General features: G+C 44.0%; 1 long non-coding RNA gene across 1 annotated transcript in view; it reads right to left on the bottom strand.

Annotated features, from left to right (window-relative positions):
• Positions 1–24,807, bottom strand: part of LOC142013134 (uncharacterized) — a 60,832-nt gene extending 36,025 nt beyond the window's left edge. The window contains exon 1 of the long non-coding RNA XR_012645557.1: positions 24,738–24,807. This is a non-coding gene — a long non-coding RNA (uncharacterized LOC142013134). The remainder of the gene's footprint in view (positions 1–24,737) is intronic.
• Positions 24,808–26,819: the final 2,012 nt, after the last annotated feature.

The following is a 26,819-nucleotide window of genomic DNA, read 5'->3' as shown; positions in this document are numbered from 1 at the left end:
TCCTGTGGCACCTTATAGACTAACAGAAAAGTTTGGAGCATGAGCTTTCGTGAGCACAGACTCACTTCATCAGATGCTGGTCTTGGAAATCTGCAGGGCCAGGTATAAATAAGCCAGAGCAAGGGTGGGGAAAACAAGGTTAGCTCAGTCAGCAAGGGTGAGGCTTACTACCAGCAGTTGGTCTGGAGGTGTGAACACCAAGGGAGGGGAAGCTGCTTCTGTATTTAGCCAGCCATTCGCAGTCTTTGGTTAAGCCAGAGCTGAAGGCATCGAATTTGCAGATGAATTGTAGCTCAGAAATTTCTCTTTGGAGTCTGGTCCTGAAATTTCTTTGCTGTAGGATAGCTACTTTTAAGTCTGCTACTGTGTTGCCTGGGAGATTGAAGTGCTCTCCTACAGGTTTTTGTATTTTGCCATTTCTGATGTCTGATTTGTGTGTGTTTATTCTTTTACGTAGAGACTGTCCAGTTTGTCCCATGTATATAGCAGAGGGGCATTGCTGGCACATGATGGCATAAATTATATTGGTAGATGTGTAGCTGAATGAACCACAATGGTGTGGCTGATCTGGTTAGGTCCTGAGCTACAATTCATCTGCAAATTCGATGCCCTCAGCTCTGGCTTAAACAAAGACTGCGAATGGCTGGCTAAATACAGAAGCAGCTTCCCCTCCCTTGGTGTTCACACCTCCAGATCAACTGCTGGTAGTAAGCCTCACCCTTGCTGACTGAGCTAACCTTGTTATCCCCACCCTTGCTCTGGCTCATTTATACCTGGCCCTGCAGATTTCCAAGACCAGCATCTGATGAAGTGAGTCTGTGCTCACGAAAGCTCATGCTCAAAACTTTTCCGTTAGTCTATAAGGTGCCACAGGATCCTTCGTTGCTATATAAACACAGGGACAGATACTGAATGGGGAAACTTCTGTCAAGTTACTATGGGGTCTCCCTAGAGCCCTGTTCAGCACCTCATGATCTACAGGCTCATCCTCTGTTTCTATTGCCCAGCATCTTCACGAGCTCCTGAGAACCCAGTGAGCTCTGTTTTATCCCTCAACAGGCTGATAAATGGTGTGAGCAGAACAGAGTGAATAAAGGAGGATGGCAGCATCAGAAAATAGAGGAAGCTAATGAATGTGAGTGGTGCAGTCTGCTAATTCAAACTTATTCTGGATAAGGGACATAACTTTGATGTGGTCACTATTACTATTACAAAAGTGGAATTTGCCCAGAATGATATTAAAAGCATAGTGGGATTTCTAGCTAGAGAGAATCTCACAGACCACAACAATGAGCAGAATACAGGGTCATTATGTAAAGTAGTTTATGTGACACCACAAAAATGGCACAGAAAATTCAGTTGTTCTCTGAAAAGTTATTGGGCCAAAATTAGCTACTGAATGCAGAGGGATTTTAATTCTGCTTGACGAATTGGGTAGCAATCCTACAGTTAAGGTTACTCTGATATTTATGACATAATTTGAGCTTTGACCTTTTTAATCTGTTTCAGATACAAATAACGCATCTCAGATTATTTCTCATAAACACAATTGTGAATTCCAGGTGCAAATAATAAAAATCAGTAAGTTAAGCCTAATGTTGATCTGGCCAGTACAGACTGTTATTTCATTTACCCTTAAAGTTATAATACTGGCTTTACAAAACCAAATACTGTGATTTCTTTCTTTCCTTTTTCATTAAAATATAAAGAGAGAAAATTAAATAATCTATGGTATCAGTACCACAGGTCTCAGTGGGAAGGGAACCCACCTCTGTGTCCAGCAGGGGTGGAGTCAATGACAGAAGGAAATGGACCAGGGTATTTAGCTAGCTGCACAACCAGTACTGCAGAATTGGATCCAACCACCACTTCCTTGATACATATCTCATAGAGCCGGAAGGGACCTCAAGAGATCATTGTTAGGTCCCCTGTTCTCTTGGTAGGACCAGGCACTTCACCAAAATGTTTTTTTTTTTTTTTTAATCTAGTTGCTTCAGACCTCTAAATGGTCTTCTGAAGTATTGAATGCACAGCCCTCAGTTTACAAGGCCCCACCTCACACCGCTTTCTCCAAGCCAGCTGCAGCTAGAGTTGCAGTGCCCCTGGCATTCCAGGCCTCTTTGAAAGGCTGGGACTGGTGACTGGTAAGTATTAAGTTTGCTGGAGAGACAACAAACCAACAAATTAGATCTCATTTTTTTTCCTTTCTACTATATTTCCTTTTTTTAACAAACCAACAACTTTTCTCCTAAAATTAATTTTAATTAAAAGGTTAAAATGGCAGTCTTTATATTGCCAGCAAACTGTCTTGGAGATAAATCCTGAAATATAGGGGCTAAGCAAGGTGTTTTCAGTTATTGCCAACCTAGGAATCCCCTCAGACTTTAAGTGTGTGAATATGAGCCATTAGCCTGTTCTATATATAGATAATAGGCAAGAATCCCAAAGCATGAGATTAATATATTAGCAAGGCAGCAAGTCCTTTGAAATAATGCTGTAGCTTGGCAGGGGAAATTATGTTAGGCAGCCGAGAAAAGTGCAGTTTTTCTATGTTGTGACCAAAAGGTGCCAGCTTTAAATTACAGGTTGAACCTTTCTAGTCTGGCACTCTTGGGACCAGACTATTGCCGAATGAGAGAATTTGCCAGACCGTGAGAGGTCAGTGTTGTCTAGCGGCATTACCAACACTTCCACTGGATACTGGGATCTTAGAAGACATTTGGGGTAAATTACAGCTAAATAATAGCACAGAACACTGAGAGACAGGACTGGAAACAAACTTTACACGATCACGGGAAACTTGGCCATAACCATGGGACCATTGGCTAATTAAAATCATGATGGATGACAGATGTTGCCAGCTGAGAGAGTGCTGGACTAGAGAGGTTCAACCTGTATATGTAACTGAGTACCTGAGTAGTGAATGGAGTGGGAAATATTATATGCTCATATATGTATTGCAGGTGAATAATTACAAGGCGCATTTTTGTAGAAAATGCTACGTAATCCATCCACTAATGGAAGTAGATGTAATCTAATATAGTAGCATATTCCTGAAGTATGTGATATCTGGAGACGACAAGCCACCTAATCAATCCCATAATCTGCATTTACTCTTCCCTCTGAAGCCCTCATCCCTGTGGGAATGCCAAACCACTGCTGTTTAACAGGCTTGCCAAAAGTGGTATCTCCAGATATTCTTATTTAACATTGATACTATGGTGGTACCTAAAAGCCAACCATGCCAGATCTCAGAGTGCAAACATATTGACAGTCCCTTCCACCAAAAGATAAACATCTAAAAGTGGTGCTTTTATGACAATTCCTGTGAGATAATTAGTTACAATGTTGTTTAGAAATGATTTTGTTCTTGCACAGGGAGAAATTAAAGCTAATTGCTGCCTATATTATTTAATAACAAAGTGTACTCAGATGGAATTTTAGGAGTGGTGGGTTACTTCTGAAACCTGAAGAAATTAGTAAAATGAACAGTGGCTTGAGGAGGGAAAGGTGGAGCACAGAGATGTGACAGTGCTGTTGGAAAACTAGGAAAGCAGTGCTGAATTTTTCACTGTGCAAAAACTGAAGGGCTTAATATGTGCCATTTCACCTGCTCAGTCTTAAATTACTACAGATTGAACTTCTGTCATCTGAATTTCCCTTATCTGGCAACATACATGATTCAGCATATGTGGGTGCCCTGGGGCTGAAGCACTCAGGAGGAAAAGCTGGGAGCCCCACACTCAGCAGCTCCCCTCCCAGAGCTTCTGGAGCATTGCAAATACCTGATTTGCAGCATTCGAGATCAGGGATGAGAGGGGAGAGCAGGGACAGGGGACACTCAGTGGCAGTGGTGAGATGACTGTGGAACCTTGTAGAAGGTGGATGGGAGTTTGTGACTGGGTTCTTGGAGTGCAGCCCCACAGCTGATAGCAGAGGCGGGAGTGCAGTACAGTGGTCATGAGGTTATACCTCCAGCTGCCCCAGCCATGGACCTCCACAGCCACCCTGCTTTTTCCCTGAGCTCCCACCCATCCTGTCCAGTGGCAGCAGAGGAGCCGGCAGTGACCTCACCTGGTCTGAAAAATGCCCTTTCTTGGGACAAGTTAGGGAAATTCAACATGTATTACAATCGATGGCAAAATTTTCATAAATGGAGACAACTCAAATATGGCAGCCACTACCGTGAATAGTAGGTTAGTATACCAAGCTTACACCAGTCATCTCCTTTGCCATGTCTCAGCTGTCTGGCTGGTGCTGCCTCTGGGTTATATGGACACTGGGCTGCAGAAAAGCTAATAGAGCCCTATTACATTTCTGTGTGGACAAAGATATTCCTCTCTTCCACCATAATCTGTCCATTACAACTCCTGCCCACTGGGTGAGTCCATTTGTTAGGTTGGCACAAAACTGATCTAGCAATAGGGATGCAGTCCTTGAAACCCCCAGTTCAGGGCACTTTGGTGGGGAAGCGTTAGAAGACTTGAGCAGCTGTTACCTCAGTCGTTCTGCAGTTAAAATAGGATTAGGTCTGGCATTTTTTATGACTTTTTTTCTTTTAATTGCTGCTCTGTTATGAGGGTCATTTGAGTCCAAAGTGCAACAACAAAGCAGACGGTTTCCCAGTTTTGATACCTTCTGGCAATCAGAGTTTCAAATGTCTAATCTGGCACAAAAGCAGTACAGGAAAACAGGGTGACTCAGTGTCTGAGGCAACATAGGAGACGGCTAGCGAACAATAGCCAAACAGCCTTATCTGGATCTGAGGAGCCGGCATAATGAGTTGAGTGAGTAGGGATTTCTTCTCCGTTTTATCGTGTGAACTTCCTGCAAATTGGAATCATTTTAGTAACCACGGAAAAATCTTTACAATTTAAAACTTCTTTAATTTCACTTCTCAAAACTTTAGGCCCCACAGCTCATGTTCCAATGCATGTGGGGCAGGAGGGGGAATCTGTGGCGGTTCCCCGTTTGCAGTTTTTTTCTGTGTTTTCCTCCAACAGGAAAACATGAGCTTATATGAATTTTTCGTATAAGAAAGCAAGGGTGTAGGCCACTGTCACATGATAGAAGGAACCATTTAAGGAGGAGTTGCTATAGCCCACCTGTGCCTCATTAACAGCCATGACTGGGCTTGATAGAGGGCTAGTTCTGTCTATAGAGAGGCAGGAAGGAATAGGAAACTGGCTGAAGAGCGCTGCAGTGAGCACTGGGGGAGGGGGCAACAGACTTGACAAATCCCTGGGCTAGCGGTGGGGGGAGATTGGGGGGAGATTCTGTGCATCCAGAAGGGATGGGGCTTAGGCAGAAGTGGCAAGGCTGGGGGCACCCAGCCCTTAGCACTTCCTGGAGTACACCACACTGTACCACGCTGTGCCCACCTCAGCCAGCCCTCACAGCCACCTGGAGTGCACCAGCCAGTGCTCTGGCAGTGGTTTAAAGGGCCCAAGTGGCCACTGATGCAGTAGTGGCAGTAACAGCCGGGAGCCCCAGCCCTCTTTGAATCACCGGGGTCAGTGTTCCCTGTAAGCTGGGTGCTTGGTTTGCCTCCCAGGAGAGATTCAGGTGCCACCCAGCTGATCTGCAGAACACCCACAGCCGACAGCATGGTTCTGGTGGTGATGCACATCCACACATGCCTTAGTATATATTAAATTTTTATTTTGCCCATGGATGGAAAAAAATAGAGGGAACGTTGATCAGGCCTCGAGGCAATGGCATCCTTGCCCCCCTCCCTCCCCTTGTTGCCAGACCTGAATGAACAGGAGATGCTCACTGGGAGAAGTCAAAATTCTAGCTAGGAAGGGCTGGGAATAGCATCTTGTGAAGAGTAGAGTGGGATGAGAAAAGGTTGTGTTAGGAGAAGATGCCAGAGCTGAGCAGGAGCTTTTGTGTGGCGATGATGAAGTGTATTTGTTATTAAACCAGTTGCAAGCAGGGGTGTGGTTGGCCATGATAAAGACAGTGTGGCGTTCTTAAACGATCTGGAACAAAGAGAACAGAAGCAGGGTGCTGCAGAGCCCTCCTGCATCAGGTGGTGCTCTGGAGATAGCTGATGCTGTTATAGGCACAAATGACATGGATCCACGTGGGCCTGTCCTCATGGAACCCTTCTGTCCTAGCCCTCTTTAGTCATGCCCAAAGTCAGCACTAGGAACCACATCTGCCACCTGTGCAGGATGCCCTGTGGGAAAAAGGACCACCTTTCCTACACATTTTCATGCAGTCAGTGGGGGAACAATATCTGTCTCTGCAATGCCAGCCTGTCCATTGCCTCCCCTCCATCTATTGCATGGCTTCATGAATCAACACATCTCTTCAGTGTAACAAAGGAGGCTGTTACTGAGTGTGGCTCACTCCCACAAGATTACATTTGCAGTGCAGTTCACATAACACCACTTTTTCTATGGCACTATATGTAAGGGAAAAATGTGCATTTGTATGATGAATTTATCATAATTAGTTTTGGAAAAGGCTTTTTGTCAGTAATGTGAGATTATAATCTTATTTATGTAAAGCTGTTTTTTTAAAAAAAAAATAGAATTACACGAACGAAACATTTTCTAATTAGTTAATTGCTGCATTCCAGAACAATGATAAAAAATAAATCACTTACACAGTGCTATTCATTTGTAGAGGTAACACTTTACCAAGGAGAGGAGTTTCTATATTCCCATTTTGTAGCTGGAGAAACTGTCCGAGATCTTAGAGAGATAAAGTGAGTGAGATAAAATCTTTTATCGGACCAAGTTACGTTGGTTAACAACACAAACGTTTAAGCAACATAGAGCTCTTCTTCAGTTCACAGCTGATATGTTTCTCTAATAACGGGCCCAAGATCTATCAGCAAACCTGGCAACTGAACCGAAATCACCAGACGTTCAGATCTTTGCTCTACAAGTCGAATCTTTTAAATCTGATACTCTGTTGTCTGGTATTCTGTTGTCTGGAGTCCCAGGGCTGGGCCAAACTCTAATCCAGGGGGCAGGAACTGGGGCCACAGTGGCGGCTGGCAGCCTAGCATGGGCTAGACCTGGAGCCTCCACTGGCCCCGCTGCTGTGGGAGATGGAGGAAAGAAAGCCGGGTAGAGCCCCTGCTGGAGTGCAGGACTGGGGCTGGAATCCCTGCCAGAGCCCCCACACAGGGTAGGTCTGGAGCCATAGCCCCTGCCTGCCAGAGCCCTGGGATCTCCCTGGGAAGCTCAGAGTCCATGGGGAGCAGTGAGCTGGTGCTGGCTGGGACAGAAGCCCTGGACATCCCCGATCCGGAAAATTCTGTTGTTTGGGACCTGTCAGGTCTGAACCATGCCATGCCATGCCAGGGAGTCTATTCCTTAGGCCACACAGTTTATAGCTCTTAGCAGTGGGGTTCGTTAGGTAATGAAATCTTACTGACAGTTAAGGGTGACTTAAGAACCTAACATGCACTCTGGGGTTTTCAAAGGGACTTTACTATACTTCCTAAATAAACTGTAAAATACTGATGAAGAAGTAATGTAGATTATAATTGGATGATGATCTATTATTATAAATGCAGTTAATGAAACATATGTTCAATTTATTACTTCAAAATTGTTGACTTGGACATAGCAGTCTTATCTAAACAACTTTTATCTATGGGGCCTATTCACCACATTTGCCCCCCCCCAACTCTAAATAAATGGTCTTCCCCTCCCCCAGAGCCAGCCCTCCCCCCACCCCCCAGCCGAGGGGTCAGCAACCTTCCTAAGGCAGAGTGCCTGCCTGAGCCTCTCCACCCCTTTGCCTTGCATCCTCCGTTACCTGTGGGGGATCCACTGCAGGGATTTCCAGCCCTGGCCCGCACTCCAGTGGGCCCTGGCACCGTGTTCTGATGGGGACACTGTGGCAGAGGCTCAGACTCTAGCCCCTTGCTCTGGAGGGGTCCCACTGCAGAGGCTTGGGATCTGGCCCCGGCCTCACGCACTCGTGGGGGCCCCGGGGCAGGGGCTCAGGCTTGGGCTCCAGCCTCAGTGCCACACTCTGGTGGGGCCTGAGGAAGTGGCTTGGGCTCCAGCTCGGGACTGTGCTCCAAGAGCCCCCTTTGATACAATATGGTCTCCTATTCACCACACGTGGTGCGTGGAAACCATATTGGACCTTGCAGACCTAAATAATCAGAGGGGTAGCCATGTTAGCTTGTATCCTCAAAAACAAAGAGAAGTCCTGTGGCACCTTGTAGACTGATATGCAGACTCACATGCATCTGATGAAGTGGGTCTTTGCCCACAAAAGCTTATGCTCCAAAAATCTGATAGTCTACAAATTGCCACAGGACTTCTCATATTTTTTACATTTCTATTGTCCTTATTGTTCTGCCTTTATCATATAGCATGTGTCAATATTTAAAATAGTGTACCAGGGAATTAGAAAACACAAAATTGGATTGAATACGATAAGGATCAGTTTTGGTCTAGACAAGAAAACACTGGAGGTGTGTCAGAACTGAGAATATCAGTAACATCATTTAATTAAATGGTGATACATGCAGAATGGATGCATTTTGTACATCAATACAAAATGTTCTTTGCTGTTTTATTTTGTCACTCAGCACCAGTGCACTGTGCCAAGTGCAGCTCTGATTTGCGTCACGACTAATGGAGACTAGTGCCAAAGCTAATTATTAGCATGATAGCAAAGGTAACCTCATAAAGATGAGGCTTGTAATGAGGTGAGAGTTTATTGCAGCAATGTAATGTTCATTTTCACCATCCACAGTTTGGATACAAAGGTAATGAATGCAGTGGTTTTTATAAATATTGTAGTCCCCTCACTGAAGACATTCAGCTAACTGAATGATTTTAGATCACTCATGAAAACAAGGTATACTTTAAATAAGAAACCTACTCAATTCAGGGTTTAGATTACAAAACTGGCTAGCTGTGAAAGTCATGATGCCCTGCACATACGCACTGGCTGGCAAACTCAGTTGGAGGGGATTTAAACTACTGTGGAGGAGGGTTATGTCAATGCTGACGGCAATAGGCTGATGAAGAGCAGCTCACAGCCTGGGAAATCCATTGGCAGGGAATTCAGTGAGTCAGTGCTGAGTCACCTTCTGCTGTAGGTGACAGAAGAGCATGCACAGCAACAGTTGCCGGACTAGCATGCAGTCTAAAAACATGACTGGAGACTTCCAGAAAAAAGCCCTCCCCCTTTCAGAAAGGGCACCGTGTCTGGCAGTTCACATACCACCACCTGAGCAACTGCACACATCACAATGACATCCTTACAAAACTGGCAATTTAACTCTAGAAATGACTACGTTTCACACAGGGCAGTTTGAACATTCTACATCCCTGTGATGTCATCTGCAACAAGAATTCCATTTACTCTCCCCCTTTTCATGGCTGCAGATGTTACTGTGACCTTTTTTATCATTTTCCTTTATAAAATGAATTACTGGAAGAATGGATTAATAAAACATACTAGACTTGAATAATCTACAGCCATGTTTTAGACTAGAAAAGCTGGAATAGGTGTGGAGTGTATTAAAAATGCCATCTTTTGGTTTGCATTGATATCTATGGTACAGCATTATGTAAGACTCGCAGCACTAAATTGCAAGCTATGCACCTCCTATGTTTGGGGATTTATTCTAAACCAAAATTCAAATCAGCTTGAGAAGTTAATAAATGTTCACATATCCTTGGACTAAACTTGGGATAATCTTTTGACTTCTGCATCAAAATCTTATAAAAATCACCACTTTTTTGTGCAAACCAAGATATGGTTTGTTGCGACTAAGTGGAACCCACTGAGATTTGGATGTGGTTGATGTAGGTTCAAGTGCCATTGCATGGGCACTAGGCTTATATAATTGGTGGTGGTGTCCTGAACAGGAATAGGCTGGACAGGGACTATTGTCCTGGGGCCCCATACTTGAGGGCAGGATATGTACTTCAGGAGGATGTGGGGAGTTAGCAGGGATGGGGGGACCTGATGCTGGCAGTAGTGAGTGACCTGGCCGTACCCCCGCCACCACTCCACCTCTTCTCACCCTTGCTTTTCCCCTGCCCTGTCCTCATTTTAACTCTTGCCCAAGACCCCATGCCCCTTCCCACCTTCCTCCATCCTTTCCCCACCCTCATTCCACCCCCTACCTCCAAACCCCTGTCTACCTCTTTCCAGCTTCCGCCCCCTCCCCTGAGTGACATTAGGAGCCAATGTGGTAGAGTAAAGTGAGCCGAGGCCAGGTCATTTGCTGCTTCCGGTACCTAATCTCCCCCAGGCTGCCCTAGAACCCATGTAGCCGTGGTGCATGGAGCCTCCCCAAAATGCAGGGCCTGGGGGAAATGCTATAGACAGGAAGGCTCTGAAAACATAACCTCAAACATTGATGGAGCCAGGCCCACATTCCTGAATATTGGCAGAGCATTGGCCCCATAGGCCCATATAATTTGCCGCCTTGTATGTAAATTGATTATCATATTTCTGTAAACCCTGAGGAGTGAAACTGCTTAGTTGCCTGTAACTCTGTATGGAGATACAAGGTAAACTTTTACTCCATGTGTTGCAGAAAACATTTGATAAAAGTCAGTTAACAACTTCTTCTTCTTCTTCTTCTTCTTCTTCTTCTTCTTCTTCTTCTAGTGCATGCAATCACCTGTCATGGACCAGGATCCTCTGGACTATTTGTTCTAACCAAGTGGACTAGTATGGTTCAAAATTTCAAAACTCCCATCTTAAGGGCCAAATTTGTCTGTCAAATATTCTACACATCTCCAATTTTGTGAATAATTTATACACAGACAGGTTGAAATCAGCTACTTCTCGATATATTACAGAGCATCTGACTGCAACTGGATTGCTAAATTCATAAATCTTCAGATCTTCCTGTTGACCATGGCTAAAATAAATTATCCGTAAGGAGGGAGTTCATAAACATACTGGTTTATTTTGTTTATGTGCCCATCTTTACCCAAGCACAGTTGAATATTTTCAGAAAAGGTTAAAGTTTTCAAAAAGTAACTTGAGGTTGATATCTTTTTGGCATGTACAAGTTGACACAATTTAAGTGGAGGAGCCTGATTTTACAGAAGCAGGTGCTCAGAACTTCCTAAAACTGGGGCACCTTCAAGATGTCTCAAGTTGAACACTCAAAATTTGAGATACCTAAACTTCCTGGTCTGTTTTTGAATATCTTGGCTTTATGTTACAAATGAGTGGCCTGCTTCATAACTAATCTTTCTCAGGAATGAAAAAAATCTTTCATGTGTAGAATCAGCAAGTCCTGAGTACCCTTTCTTCTTTTGAATTCCATTCTCTGCCAAACTCCATACACTCATCAGCAGCCTACCTTCCATCCAGCGTCTAGCTTCCCTCTGGCTTCTCCCTCCTGTAGCCTTTCCTCCAGAGAGATTATTAAAGAATTTCTCCAATCAGAGGTTCTTCAGTTTGCATTGCCCAACTGCGTCACTCTGCCATGTTGAAATCTTGCTCAAGCTGTAGGATTGGCTACATCTCACATTTTATTACATGCCAGAACAAGTTAGAATTAAAATTAGAATTCTAAGGCCCTCAGCAGAGAGATACTATAGTGACCTGGATTGCAAAGTATAAGAGAAATACCACAGAGAGCTGGACGTGAAAAGGCCTGGAGTGTTTAAAGATGGCTTACACAGAGATGGATCAAGGGAAAAGGATTTTAAAAAACATCTTGCTGACCTGGCAAAGCAGGAGAGAAGGGTTGCAGGAATTTTAATGTATACAGAAGGGGTACAGAGGCTTAAGTAGGAGTGAGGAAAAAATGTGGCACAGGATCTAAATATCATACCTTTGCAGATCTGGTTTCCCTTTAGGTTCAAATAAAATAGCCCAGAAGTTCTCACACTTGTTGATGCTGTGAGCCTGTGGCCAATATTAATAGAGACTGTCTTGTAGATAAGCTTCTCTGCTAGTCACAGTCCCACGGACTGCCTCACCTCACATTACATGAAATCCACGAGGTAATTGCAACCATTGCTTATACAGAGAAGTATTTTACTGCTCATTCACACACACACACACACACACACACACACATCCTCGCAGAGCCTTAAAGGAGCTGGCCACAAGCAGAAGGGTTGGTTGCATGTGGCCTGTTCTGAAGCGCTGAACTGCAGGGTAGTAAGAGGGAAGCCATGAGCCATGCCGGAGCTGCTCCCACAGCACCTAGTTCTCACGGACACTGGCAAGCACTGTCCTCGACCGCTGTGGAGATGTCGGACGTCACAGAGCACTGGGAGGAGAAAAGCACTCTCCCGAATCTCTGCACCAGGCACTGGAATGCCAAGATCTATGGCCGGACCGCTGCAGGCATGGTAGAGAAAGGGCACACCAGACCCTAGAGCAGCGCCTGCTCAAAAGTAAGGCGCTGCACCAGGGTGACTATAAAGCCTGGGAGGAATCCAGCATATTCACCTCCACAACGCTGATGGTGCAGTTGGGGATGGAGGTGCCAGCGTGCAGGAAAAGGCAGGAGTTCCAGAAGATGCATGTGTCATGAGCCCTTTGCAGATGTCCCAAGCTGATGTCTGTGCAGTGGCCCCTGTAGTCCACAATGGAGAAGTAGCTCTTGTGGTTGAAATAGTCCATGGTCCAGTGGGCAGGGCCCAGAATGGGGATGTACATGCTGTCTAGTGCCCTCCCACTCAATTAGGAAAGCTCATGGCAGCTAAGCCATTCACAATGGTATCCACATTTCCCAGAGTGACACCCATGCGCAGCAGCACCTGGTTGATGGTGTGGATGACCTGAAGAAGCATGACCCTGACAGTGGATTTCCCGATGCTGAACTGGTTCCCAATGGAGCAGTAGCTGTCCAGCATGGCGAGCTTCCGCAGAGCAGCAGCAACACACTTCTGCATGGTGTTAGGGACAAATTTTGGTTTTGGTTCAAAGAGGGCTGTTACCAATAGGATTCTGATGGTAATTCAAAATGGAGTCCCTACTGGAATTTATTTCGAATATGGAGTCCAAAAGTGCTGGGTCATTGACCCCTCAGAGGGAAAAGAGGGCATGAATCCAAAGGCAGGAAAAGTAGGGTCATGTGATCAGAGTTCAGCACAGAGACAGGGGTTGTATAAGTGGGTGGAACACTCCCTTCAGGGTTCTCACGCTCTGGTGCCCCATCAGGAGTCAGGCAGGAGAACCAGAGAAGGCCCCTGGTGGCTAGAGCAAATCTTTGCCATTGTGCTGTGAGACCTCATAGGTCGGAGAGCTCTCTTGCTCGGGTGCTCCTGTTTCAGTCCAGTAGGAGAACTAGAGGAGGCTGTTGGTGGTTAGGGTAACTGGCCAGCACAGTGTGGAGACTTAGTAGGCCAGGATATTTCTGTATTTAGAGTTAGTGATGCAGGAGACGGAAGTGTTCACACATGCCTGCACCCAACTTACCACTCTCTTCAGGCATTTCTTCATTCAGGATGGCAAGTCAAGCATAGACGAGCAGAATAAAGAAGACACAGTGTCCATTTAGCTCGTGGTCCTGAGCGTGGCGTTCCTTTGATCAATAGTTCTACCACTGCTCTCCACCCTCCTGTGGCAGCAGAACCTACCTGGGTGATCACAGCTCAATCCGGGACTGTGGTAGGGAGTGATATGATAGTTATTCATTTATATTGATAGCCGGAGTTTTGCTTGATTAACCTTTTATTTGATAAATAAATCACTTTTATTTTGTACCTTTTATTTTGAGTGGTAATCAATAGCATGGTGATAGATACATCCAGGGGTCCCAGCTTGTAAAAGCAGGGTGCTGTTAATCCTGCGTGGATGGCAGGTTTCATGCAGGTATCCTGTCACCTGAGGGAGGGGTAAGCCACCAGAAGACCTTCTGGAAGACGGCCTTTGTCATCAGGAAGCTCTGCTGCCAGTGCTAATCATCCCCTCACTGCAGGACTATGAAATCTTACCAGTCGGAGCTCGTGGCACACCACCAGAAGTAGTGCTCCCTGGTGTACAGTGGATTGAGGGTACCATGCAGCAGCAGGAGTGCCAGGACCTGGGAGAGGTGGTCCATCTGGTCCTCATCATTTTCCTGATGGAGCAACCTGTGAGCAGCTTGGCAGCCATGTGTCATGAGATGCAGCATGAAGCCCCGTGTGCCCGGCAGTGGTTTGCAGCTGCTCCAGCTTCATGCTGCCCATGCCCAGTGAGTCCCCTTTACATCCCAGGAGGAGGGAGGCAGAGGTGGGGTTACGTGTGAGACAGCTGTTTAGAGCAGCTTCCCTGACCAAGCAGTCACAGGAAGTACCTGCTCTGGTGCCCTCCCCAGAGTGCTTCTGAGGGCTCTAACGCAAAATAGGGTCCATTATGTGTGGATATGCTATTTCAGAAAAAGATTTGCTGATTCCCAGGCTTCCCTGTAGCATGGATTTGTTATTCCAGAATAGTTTATTTCAGAATAACAGGTCTGGAATCACCTATACCAGAATAACTCTTTAGTTTAGACATACCCTAACAGTAATTACTTTAATATTCTGATCACTTCTCTCACTGGTATTTCAAAGAGTTGATGTTTCACTAAGTAGTGCTTTTATTGAGCTTAAAATTGTTAAACTTAAGAAGCAAACTGTTGATGCAGTTCGTTCTGTGTTTTTGCTTCAACTCTTCCATTGTTCTCTAATTATCAAAGTGTTTAACTCCCTACCTCATAGAATTATCAAAATGTTGGAAGATTTTCAGTTTTGTGGGACATTTCCTCAGCTTAGCATATGTAAATCAGCATAAGCCCACAGAAGCCAATGTAAATACGATGATACACCTGCTAAAGATCTGTCTCTGTGTTGTTCTGTTACTATAGTTTTACATTTTAAATTTTGAACATTAATGCAAATTCAGACTAGGGAAACAAACAATAGCATCCAGGAAAATTAATTAGGCCAAAACTAAATATAAATGAATAGCACAAAGCATTGTGTAATTCTTCATAACTCTTATTATGTTTTGGCATTCTAATTGTAAGTATTTCTCATAAAGCTAGATGGATGGTTAAACATTCTGATTTTAATACATCAGTGTCAGCCTGTGGCTGTATGTGCAGCAGAGTCAGTCAGTCACACTGACACACAGGTGCAGGAGCTAGAGAAGCTGGCATTGTATGCAATGTGGTTCAATAACTGCCATGCCGCAACTATAAAAACTGTTCCAGCACCCCTGCATTTTCAATAAGGGCTGCACTGTTACATCAAAGAGGTCTCCCCTGTCCTTCCCCCCACCCCACAAACACTTTCATAGGGCACAGTGTGTGTTCCCCTCTGAGCCAGATGATTGCAGCTACCTGTAGCAGGCTGGAAGCAAAACCATGTCTCCTCATTTATCTCATTCCTCCCAGCTCCCTTCTTCCACCATTATCCTGTCCCTAAACGTGAGTTGAGCATATGGGGCGCCTTGGCCCACCGTCCTTCACCCAGTGTTAGCATACCCTTTCAAGGCTGTCACGATTTAGTCCTTAACCCATACTAAGACTTGTGATGCTATCAGCAGAACACTGTGCAGACTCAGTTAGTGACCGTGGCAACAGAGACCAGACAGCCAAGTAAATGCTTCCAGCAATAGTAAGGGTATAAACTTGGACAATGATAATATGTTGTGTTACTCTAGCATCTGACATCACAGAATTCCAAGTCATTTTACAGCACTATTGCAATAAGCTTTACAGCACTCTGGTGAGTTACAGAACTTGATACAGTCCTGTTTTCTTTTTTCCTTTGCTTAGCTCTGATGACCTTACCATAGAATTTTTAAAGAAGATGGAGGAGTTAAAATTAAAGTTGTGAGTAATTCTAAACCACTGACTGTTCCAGTTACATAACGTTACCACTATACATTATTATTTATTTTGAAACAGTAATGCCTCGATGTCAATCGGGTCAAATGCCCACTGAGCTAAGCACTGTACATATAATACATTGTAATTCCTAAACCAAAGTCCAGATCTTTACTTTGGTTTCTGTGTAGGCTTGCATAGGCTTGTGAGTTTGGGATTTGGATAAATGCTTACACTCAAAGCAAAATGTAGCTGAAATTGCTGTGTTTAATCTCGTTCCGCATGGAAATTCAAAATCAGTAGGAGGTGTGCTCAAAAGTAAGCCTGGCTATTTGAAACCACTGGCAGTTTAGCAAGTCTCAGAGACAGGTGTTAAAATCTGAGCTACGTTTCACATTTGCAACGTATTAGAAACCAGTTGTTTTACCTGGGTTCAGGTTTCATAGCAAAGATTTCACTCCACTTGGTATTATCCCAAGCTGTAGTAGTTACATGGCTTTAAAATTTCCCTTAACTGCTTTTACAATGTATATTTATTATGCCTCATGGTTGAGCAAAATCTTATCAAAGCTGGTGGGTATACCAGCTGCCCTTCAATCTGAATAAATGTAAGAAACAATCAAGTCCTTCCACGAAATTATGTAGCTGAAAAAAATAGGAGCCATCACTCAAAATATAGGCACATGAAAGGCTTGAGTAAAAGCAGATTTCCCTGGAGGGGTTTCCCTGGAGGTTGACATAGCAAACACAGGCACTGGCATGGTGGTTGGTAAATCTGTGTGTATGCAGAAACACACTGAAGAACACAAAGATGGAGTGAAGGAACCGTTTTCAGGGAAAAGAGAACTTTGTACATTCTTTGTAAATAAATGCGATTGTATCAAAGAAATCATCCATTTCTCCTAACGAAAACAACCCACTGATCCCTGAAAATCAGCTCACTGTTAAAACTGGGTAACAATATTTTTAAAATCCATCAGGAAGGAGGCAGCAAGCAAAGAAGATAAAGATGACCTTTTGTATACAGAAAGTCTTCTTGAGATTGATGTTCACCTCAACAGGTGCTGTTAATCTTCAGACATGAGAAACCTGTATTGGTGTTTTATATCATTTGGCAGGACACATTCACAATCTTGGCCTACATTATATTTTAAAGCAGCCATTAACTTGCACACCAGTGTACTTTGAGCAACAGTTGGCTTCCAGTGTCCACAGATGAGCTCAAGTAACTACAGCAGCATAACAGGGAAGCTATAAAATATAAATGGTTGACCTAATGTGACTGGTAGTGTGTTACAGGCAGACTCTCTCGTGTTAGGCCTTCCTAAACTGGTTCAAACCCATTTTGCATGAGCAGTGAATGAAAGCTGTAAACGTAACATCTGACTTTTGGGTGGACTACATGAAAAGAGCTAGCCTGACACATCAATTAAATTCTTTTCTTATTCCTCTGGGTGACTTTTTTGAAGTGGAAGGCAGAAACCAATGATTTCTGAGGGATAAGACTATGGAGTGAAGGGGGCTGTGACGGCATGTGACTCATCACCCCTTTCTGGATGACCCTGCTTTTCTGCTAGACAGTGCACTCTCTTCTGGGGGCATCTCACTGTCACTACTTCTGCTCTAGAGATCTGTCAGGGATTTTTATCCCTAGGGCATTATCGTCCCCATGTGTCAGGGGAAACACGCCTCTGGCTGTGTAAAAATCAATGCAGGTACACGGAAAATCTAAAGTCTCATAGGCTGCCATTTAGCAGCCCCCCCCCCCAACAGTCACTCTGGGTCAGTTGGTTTCCCTGGTAACCTGAACTCATGAGTACAGGTTTGAATCATGGACCTCTGATTGGCTGGAGGGAAAGCTTTCTAGCACCTTCCAAGCCACTGAGGACCTGTTTGAAAACCAGGTGTGTAGAGTTTTGGGCCTTATGAATATGTTAATCAAATCATGAATTATTTATGAACTAGTTTTATAAAAGCCAGAGCCCCAGCTCATTCGGGGGCCCTTGGTGACGCGGCTGAGAATGCTGCTAGCCTGCAAAGGAGAGCGTTGGCTGTAATAACACAGCATCCGCTGATCCTCAGGCCAGCCCAGCTGGGCAAAGCTGAAATCACTGCGGCGCCACCAACATCGGCGTCACCATTGCTCGACAGCAGCGCCTCACTGCTGCAGGGCTGAGAAGTGCAAGCTTGCGCATTGCTGCCATCGCAGCCCCAGCGCTCACAAGCGGCGAGGAAGTGGCAAGTGGGCTCCTCGGCATACCTGTCGGGTGGCGAACTGGCCCGCGGCTCTGGCCGCGGGTACTGCGTACCAGGCAGGGAAACCAGGAGCCTGCCAGCGCCACGTCATCGCCACCGCTGTTCCCGCCATACAGCCACCCGCGTCACTTGCTATTAGAGACCACTCCCCTGACAAGACAACTCAACCATACTGGACAAACCTCCATGTCGAGACACGTAAACCTTCACTTGACCCAAGGCTCAGCCCAGAGTCTTTTACCAGAAACTGACATTTCACGTACAAAGCCTTCAACTACTTTGGGCACTGGGACCCCTAAAAGGGGGGGCGAAGGGTCATTCCCATCACCATGCTGTCTTCTGGCAGGGGGAGGGCAGAGCCTGGGGGCCCGACTCCTTTGGGCCGGGCCTAAAAGCCCATATATTACCAACTAGAGGCGCACTTGATTAATAACACCAGTTGATTATTAGCTTATTATCTATTAATTAGTTTTGTAGTAGTTTTAATAGTAGTGCTCTTAGTTAGTTACAGTTATCAAAGTTACATCCTGTCTTAATGCCATATGTTGGCTGGGTAATAAACACTTGGCTTATTGCCGTATGACAATGCCATAAGGCATACTTTAAATGGTGGAAGCAGAGCCACCTTATTCCCTCTAACCGTTTTATTCCCCTCTTTCTGCATTTATCCTGGTGTGGGTCATAAGATCCCCGGGAAAAGGTTGCAGTTTTGAAAGAGGTTGACACGGGTAGCATCCCTGGCAGTCTCTAGCACCAACCACTTGGGCTGGGAGTAGCGCCCCAGCCCGGATCCTCTTACCCTTTTTCCTTACCCTAATCCAATAACTTGGTTTCTTGCTTTCCGGAACAATAAAGTTAATTGCACGGGTGTTCCTCATGGAGCATGTAGTAAGTGTTTAGTTGAGTATAGTTAAGTTTAGTTAAGGGTTATTCTTTATAGAAAACTATTATGAGTTGGTTCATGTCTATATTCTACACTTGTTGTTGTATCTTCGCCTGCTGTTGTTTTTGTTAATAAATAGTTCACTAGTTGCACATTTCAATCTGTGCCTAAGCCTCACTTCCTGTTTCGGCTGCTGCCTGCTAGGGGGTAGGGTGGACCTTATGTGCGTTTGCATTGCTCCCATTAACGGGTGCGCTCTCTCCTGCTTGGGGGGGCGGGTGGGTCTGGCCCGCTCCGAGAACCGAGGGTCCCAGCGCCCGGCTCACCCTCATGATTTCGGCCACTGGGCAGGGAGAAACCACCGGTTTGCGCGGCAAGATCCACGTTACTCCCAAAACTGTGGCATCCTCTTTCTGACACAGACCTCCACCTGTGCTTCACCCATGCTCCCCACTGCTGGGGATAGTATCACAGTCCCTCGATCCAACCATTTCCCTCTGTGGATTCTGCAGCCAATTGTTTAACCACTTCCTCAGTGGCAAGGCAGGGGAGGGGTAAAACCTGGCCCCACCCACTACTCTGGGTCCCACCTGGGGGACTCTGTAGATGGCAGCCATGTGTTGCATCCCCTCCAACCTCTCAATATTTTTCCTTGGGCTACTTCCCAGAGGTTCCCAGCACCTCTTTGCCCTTGCTTTGGGGCCTTAGCCTGCAGACTCCTGGAGGTCACTAGGAGCTGCCTTTAGCTCCCCAGGTATGTGTCTAGAGTACTGCTCTGGTAGCAATGCAGTCAGCATCCTTTCTCCTCAGGCTTCAGGGAGGGATGAAAGCTGCTTTGCAACACTTCTTACATGGGCCACCACAGCCCTGATCGGCTGCTCCTCACAGTCCTTCTCAAACTGGCTGCTTCCCGAGCTCTGTTAACCCCTTAGAGCTCAGCATGAGGTAGGCACCCCATCACAGGGATCTAGGGTTAGTGAAAAAGAGGATCCCAATAATCTTTGATATGGAAATACTTGGTTGGTTGAGGCTATGGAACATGTTTGTTTTATTGGTTCACATACGCTTTCATTAAGCATCCAGACTTCCACGTCTGAAGCCTTAAGAAGGTTATACATCATTTATAGTTTTTGAATATTTGTAATTGTACAAAAACAAAAAAGCAGTCCAGTAGCCCTTTACAGACTAACAAAATAACTTATCCAATGGTGCAAAATATGTTTTGTTTCTGACAATTCTAATCTGATACACAAGATATTCTTAAAAAAACTGAAACAGATGTTCAAATAGTCACTCTGGGGAAGTTGGATGTACATTCTGTCACTTTGGGGAACCAGAATCACTAATTAGTCTCCTGTCTATCAAATAAATACCTGGTACATGCTGTCACATGCACAATTTTAACTGAGGACCTTTTTAAAGACTTACCATATGTATCTCTGCAACACATGGCACAGAGATTGACTAGGCGTTCTGAATTTCAAAAGCAGATAAACACACTCTATTATGTTACAGAATGTGAACGAATAAAAAGTCTGAGTGTTCTGGTGTATGGCCTATAAGTATAGAAATAGATATAGATATAGATATATCAGAGACAGATCAACAGGATTTTTGGAGCTGTGGCCGAATCCCACTCCCATTGAGGTTAATGAATATGCTGCTAATTGCTGCAGTGTGGCCTTAAATGTGCAGGAGTTGCTGTGAAATACAAGAGCTTCAGTGTACGACAGGAAAGGAAGCCAAGAGCAACCCCATCCTGATGACTGCACTTACAGTAGTCAGTGAAGAGTGGCCATTCTGATGAGGCATTTACAAGTATCTGAACTGGGTCCTAAAATTAAGCTTCTCAGTGCTGGGAGAGGGACCTAGATGTCTTTTCTAATTTCCTTTTGGACCATAGAGTTTGGACTCAGTGAGAGTAAATGGCACAATTAAAAAAATATGAATCTGTTCACACCAGCCCTCTTTAATGTGTTGGATTTTCATTCTTTCATCACAGGTTCAAACTGACTAGACTTGAGCGCTGTGAATTTTTTGTATCTTCACTGCAGAACAGTATCTGCTCTGAGAGCCCATCCCCAGTATAGAAAGTAAGAAGGTGATGTGAGCCTGGCTCTTAAGAGTCCATTGATAGAATATGGGGGGTGGTTTGCCATGGAAACAGCCCTTTCCTGAAGCACAGATCCTCAACTCTTTCCTCATGCTAGGGGCATCTATTGGCCTGGTCTGTATGACGCCAGGTCTAAGTTTCAGGGAATCTTATGATAGGCCTTGCGACAGAGGGCTAAAAACTGGTAATGAAGGCCATGGCCCATATTTATTTTAGTGGGAGCTTCTGAATGTTCAGCTTGTTTATTTGGATGCCTAAATATGACTTTAGGAGCCTTAATTGAGATGCCTATTTTTCAAAGTCTTGGCCTAAAATAGCAGCCACTGGAGTCAATAGATACTGACACCTATCAACAACAGACTTTTTTTTCTTTTTTTAAGCCTGGCCCAGGTTCATGTGAGTGTGTGCCACCATCCTCTGGCCAGTCTCTACAGCTAACAAGGAAAGAATGTTTCAGTAACTGTAAGTATGGAATAAAATTGTTCACTCCATGTGTTCCTTCTGCCTTGGTGCCCAGTTAGTCTACAGCTCATTTTTCACTGTAATTTTGGCTAACTGTATGTTTTGCTTAATTCTCTTACATTTTTCATCTTTGTTTTTTGTTTTTATAATGCTGTATACTTAGCATCACATGCTAGGCCTGAGGCAAGTGGAAGAAACAACCATGGAAGTTGCTGGTCCTAACTGAGTGGTGATGGAAACACAGAACACTGGTGCAGGGTATATTGAGTAGAAAATGGTTGTTATTAAATAGTGTCACGGGTGTAACTTTTAATATATATCAGTACCTACCACAGCCTGCTGGGTAATGGCCCTTATCAAATGATATGGTGTTGACCTTAGTAAGCCTAGTCTAAACAGCTAATTAGGGCCAAGAAATCTAGCTATCTAGATAAAGTTCAGGCTATTATTAGCACCATTATAACTGTAAAGTGGTGCATCTTTCATCTTTTTGACATTCAATGGTGTAAAAGAAACATAACATAAACGCAAGATATGACAGGAAAGGCAACTTATGAGAAGTGTGTGAAATGGTGTGGGAGAGGCCTGCAGAGAACAGAGAGAGCAGGAAGCAACCATTGCAGCCTTTAAAGTGCCAGTTGCCTTTTTTGATGGTTAGTGTCCCGTGTTAGAGATGTATGTATATAAAAGGTGGACACGGGAAGGCAGTGGCCTTTTAGTCTAACTGACCCCCCTCTTCAGTTTTTTTTCCTCTGTTATGTTTGGTTCCTCCAGGGGAGTAAAGGGAAAGTATGCAGTAGCTCAAGGAAGCCTCATTGGCTCTGCTGTTAGGAATTACATCTCTGGCTTGTTATAAAATGGATAATTCTCTGTTTTGGTGATACTTGCTGTTTAAATGTTAGTTTATAGCTAGTATCTCTGCCAAAGACAAATTTACAGTTGTCGGAAGAAAATGGAGAGCAATTGGCTGCCGATCAACAAACTACTCCACCTCTTCCCATCAGAGAATATTTTCTTAGACATTGTAACTTGGTTCCCAGTACTTTAAGCTCCATTTAATACACATGTTGAAATATGTAGTATGTTATTTGCAGTCAAAGAAAACACTGAAAAACAAATTGTGAAATTTCACTTGGCAGAGGAAAGTTGCATCATTGGCTTGCTACTCTGCCTCAAGAGGTTTCCTAACATCTGAAAACATCATCATCTGTGTGAGAAAGCTGACATTTAAAAGAGACAGAGAATAGGATAACTAAATTAACCCTGAAACAAGGATGTTAAACAACCTGATCAGTAAAAGGAAGATAAGATGAGAGCTACACTTTAAAGAGCAATTGTCTTGCTAATGATGAAAATGTGCATGTAAGATCCTCATACCTCAGTAGAGACTGCCTGAAGATGCTAGCGTGCTTCAAGGCACAATCTGGTTTCTGATCAACACACAAAAGGAATATGAACTGTGTATCTGCCCTCTTGATCTCCATGTAGGAATTAGGTATTATAATTATTCTTTGTTGTTAGCATAATTTCTTTTGCGGGCCATTGTTTGTACCAAGAATCTAGTCTGAACACATCATTGATTAACCTTCTATAGTAAATTTTACACCACTGAAATGAAAGGAACAGTGTTATTTGGGGTAAGGTTTTCTAGATGAGTATTTCGCCCTGCTGTTTAAATTTGTGTACTTTAAAAAGACACACATCATTAATTTAGTCACCGATGATTGTCTGTTACCAATGAAATCAAAGGCCCTATAAACTTGATTGGGAAGTCTCAGAATACATATCTGACCAGAAAAATGGATTTTAGTTACTTATCGATTACATAAAAACAAGGGATAATCTGAACTGAATTTGCATATGGAAAAACACATCTTTAGATCACCAGTAGAGCTCCGTGAAACTTAGTTATTGGGTGCACTTGTTTTAATCTGTATTTAGATTTGCTCTGTATGTTACACGAGTTTGGATTGGAAGCCATGCAAAAGCTTCTCTAATTTGAGCATTGGAAATGAACCCTATACTTTGCGGGTTCATCGCCTAGAACAACAAGGTTGTGGCCAATATCTGGTTTTCCTAGACAATACAGCAATACATATAACAAAAATAACTATAGGTGGGGCGGGTAGCACCACTTCTTATTAATAATAGGTGGGTGCAATCAGCCCCACCTATTATTCTGGTTCTTTGACACATAACATTATAGGACTCAGTTTTCAGTTTGGAGCTGTTTTGAAGGAAGCAGACTCTATGCATGACACTCTCTGTAGAAGGGTTGCCTGTAGAAGGAAAGGTATTCCCTAGGTTACCATTAAGGGATGATAAGACTTTATGTATGTAGGACAGATTTTAAACTATTACTTGTTTTAAAATCCTTTTCCTCAAATGCTGTGTTCTTGCTGTTAAAATTCGCTAATACTTCTGTTTTTAAGAAGGTTGTTTGGTCAATATATATACACCATTGTTGTCATGCTCCTCAAAGGGAAAACAAAAACCAACACATCTTCCCAAACTGGGTAAGAACCTAGTCTGAAAGTGGAATAATCCTTTGATTCCATCCCAGCAGAGGTAAAGGCAAGAGCATCCACTCAAAGACCACACGGGACAGAGGTGTAGCTAGCCCTGCACCTGTGGCAGTCATTTATACAAGAGCATCTCAAGGTACATTGCAGACGGAAGTAAAACAATGAAGCCATGTCTACAGCAGCATTTAGTCGACAAAACCTGCAGAGCACCCACACTTAACATGTGTTCTGTTGAGAGAATATCAACAGAACACTGCACTTTTGTCGACAGCCTTCTGTCCCTATTGACAAAAAAGCCATATGGATGCTCCGGGTGCCCCTCTGTCGACAGATAGGCCTTCCAGGTCAATGGGCAGCCCTGTCTGCTGTGCTTCCAGTCAGCCATTCTGTTGAGAGAGTGGCCAGGTATTCTGGCCACTCTCTGTTGATAGAGTGGATCGCTTTTTCAATCTGCTTTGCTGTCTAGCCACAATCTGTCAACAGGAGTTTTGTCGGAATATGTCTTCTGACAATAACATCTGTCGACAAATGGCTGTAGTGTAGCCTGAGAAAATATGTTATATAATACTGAGGCTTTATTCATAGATGTTGCCGCCCTACTACTATTGAAGTTAATGACACTTCTTGCTTTCAAAAGGTGCAAGATTGAAGCTAAAGTAAGTTTTTAAGCTTTGTTTTGGATTTCTTTTTTTAAAGAAAAAAACGTGGAAGTCAGAAAACAGTTTGACTTACTCAGTCTTCTGTTATCCTTGAAGTCATTTTCTATCATTAAGATGAAAGGTTCTTTTGCTAAGGACAGCTCCGTTGTGTTATCTCTTGTGGTGATCTTGGCACACTATTATAATGTTCAGGATTTTCCCATAGTGCCAAGTTTACAGAATTGTCCAATTTTAAAGACACGCCTGTTTTAAAAGAACAGATGGCTAGCTATGGTTTAGGGCTGTACACCAAATATGCCTGTTGGAAAGATGAGTTTTAATATCCCGGAGGTACTATGTATCATTTTTACGAGCAACTGATTCATTTGCAACACAACATTACATATTTACTTTAGAATTCCTAAATAATGCCCCTTTACTTGAAACTCTTAATTTGCAAAGATTTTAAGATATGTAACTTCATATATGAGTGATTCAGTTGACCCCAATGTGACTGCTCATGGCTGTAAATTTACACGACCTTAAACTTTTACAGGATTGAGTCCTAAGAAGATATATTGGATAATTCACTGTATTATATTATGCATTCATTTATTCTTCTGTAGTAGTGTAAACTTCCATCTCCCAAACTTTAAAAAAAATAAATAAATAAAATTCTGGGACTAGTTGCTTCATGTATGGGAGGCCACCAGGGAAAATTAATATTCAACTGGGAGGTAATATGATGATTCAGTAGATACTGTATCATTCTTTCTTCGGAGCAACAGCTGAAATATTATGGAAGTGAGAGATGGAGAAGACCAGTGGCAATTAAGATTTCTTAGCTCTTTTAAGATAAATTAGAGGCAACTACCTACAGGACATATAGAAAGACTCCTATAGGTCATTACCTATTGTGGCAGGGCCAGGGTGGAGGGCCCCTCAGAGGGAGCTCAGACAAACAGAAAGGCCTGCAGGACAATCACAGGCAGCTGGGTGGGAGATGGCTCAGCCAAACTGGGGCCAGCTGGCCCCAATGACTAGACAAATCAGAGGCCTTTAAGAACCCTTCACAGAGGGAAGGGTGGGGAGAGTGTGAGAGGGGAGCAGAGAGATGCAAGGAGACAGGAGTAGGGGGAAACAACAGGTTTGAGAGGAGCAGAGGAGAGCAGCAGGAACACCAGAGATCACAGAGGGAGAATGGGAGCTTCTACAGATCAAGAATGGGAACCCGCAACTTCTACAGCCTGGAGAAGGTACCGGGGGAAGTGGCCCAGGAAGGAGAGCTGCTGTGCCAAGGGCTAAGGGAGTCAGTTCCTCCCACTGGCAGCTGCACAGGGTCCCTGGGCTGGAACCCAGCACAAGTGGGCGGAGGGGGCAGGTTTCCCCACCCTACCCCTCACCCCAGCAAGGGCAACTGGGCCCTTAAGTGGTCCCAATGGACTGAATAGAGAGCAGAGGTCCAGGAATAGGACTGACTTTGTCACACTATATAGAAATTTTCTCACCAAATTTCAACATAGGTAATGACACTTTGCCTATCCAAATCCCTGTTCTATCATAATTAGGTAAGGTATTCTTCATTTCCAGCCCCTAAACTGTTTTGTAGTGCAAAGGGTAGAATTCTAATGTTTATTGTGCTTAATGCTACATAGAATCCTCAACATGTGGCACTGGAGGAAAACTTGAGACAGCATTTAGTTCATCCCCCTGGACTGAAGCAAGACAAGTATATTTAACTAAGTTTAAACTAATAAAATGAGCTATTTTTTAAAAAATTCCTTGTATACATAACTGAAAAAGAGGCCAATTGCCTTGATATTACACGTCACATCCGATTGCAGAACGGAAATCCTTTGGGAAGGCTGGAAACCATAAGGAAGAGGTTTTTAGTTGTAGGGTTTAAAATATTTTTCTCTTAGCTGTTTGAAAGTTTTTGTAATGTAATTTTAGATCATAATGGGCTTGGAGCAAAGTTAAGGTTGGATGGACTGCGAAGGGTATGTTTACTCTGCAAAAAAGGTGCATTCTTAATCCAAGTTAGTGATCTCATGTTAAAATGTCACTGGAGACATAGCAACTCAGCTTTAAACTTGGGTTAGCAGGCTGAGGTAAAGTCTAAAGAGTACAGCTTTAATTAAAGTCCATAGAGCAGCCTGAGGCTGAACATCAGCTG

This window comes from Carettochelys insculpta, chromosome 5 (assembly GCF_033958435.1).
Source record: "Carettochelys insculpta isolate YL-2023 chromosome 5, ASM3395843v1, whole genome shotgun sequence".
NCBI classification, from domain to species: domain Eukaryota; kingdom Metazoa; phylum Chordata; order Testudines; family Carettochelyidae; genus Carettochelys; species Carettochelys insculpta.
The sequence above is the reverse complement of the archived record's forward strand: the minus strand, read 5'-3'. Positions and strand labels throughout refer to the sequence as shown.